This window comes from Helobdella robusta (assembly GCF_000326865.2).
Source record: "Helobdella robusta unplaced genomic scaffold HELROscaffold_18, whole genome shotgun sequence".
Taxonomy (NCBI): domain Eukaryota; kingdom Metazoa; phylum Annelida; class Clitellata; order Rhynchobdellida; family Glossiphoniidae; genus Helobdella; species Helobdella robusta.
In genome coordinates, this window is record NW_008703981.1 from 2,945,255 (window position 1) to 2,945,837 (window position 583).

Genomic DNA, 583 nt, shown 5'->3' on the forward strand with positions numbered 1-583 from the left:
TTTCTTTGGTTTTTTTTTTATTAGAGTCTTTGTTTTCGGGGATTTTTTTTCTCTAATTGTCTTTGCTGTGGTATATTTGTGTGTGTGTGTTTGTGTGTGAGTGTGTGTTTGTGTGTGAGTGTGTGTTTGTGTGTGAGTGTGTTTTTGTGTGTGTGTGTGTGTGTGTATGTGTGTGTGTGTGTGTGGTGTGTGTGTGTACTTTTATAAAGATAAAAAAAAATTATTTTATTTTGCCGAAAACTGGTCCAAAAAAACTTTTAATTTGAATTTTGAAAAAAGAAAATTTAAATAAAACATTAACGAGAAAAAATAAAAATAAGTAATTGCCTAAAAGTGCATCTAGGCGTGAATTGACTTTAATGCAATCAATTGCAGATAGCAGTTTTAACTCTGATTCAATTTTATTCAACTCGGCCGACCAATCTGCTATTTAATTAACCAGTCAACCATCCAATCAACTAACCAGCCAACCAATCAACCATCCAACCATCCATCCATCCATCCAACCAACCAACCATCCATCCAACCAACCGACTGACCAACGAGTCAATCAACCAACGAAACCGAGAGTTTTTTTTTATTA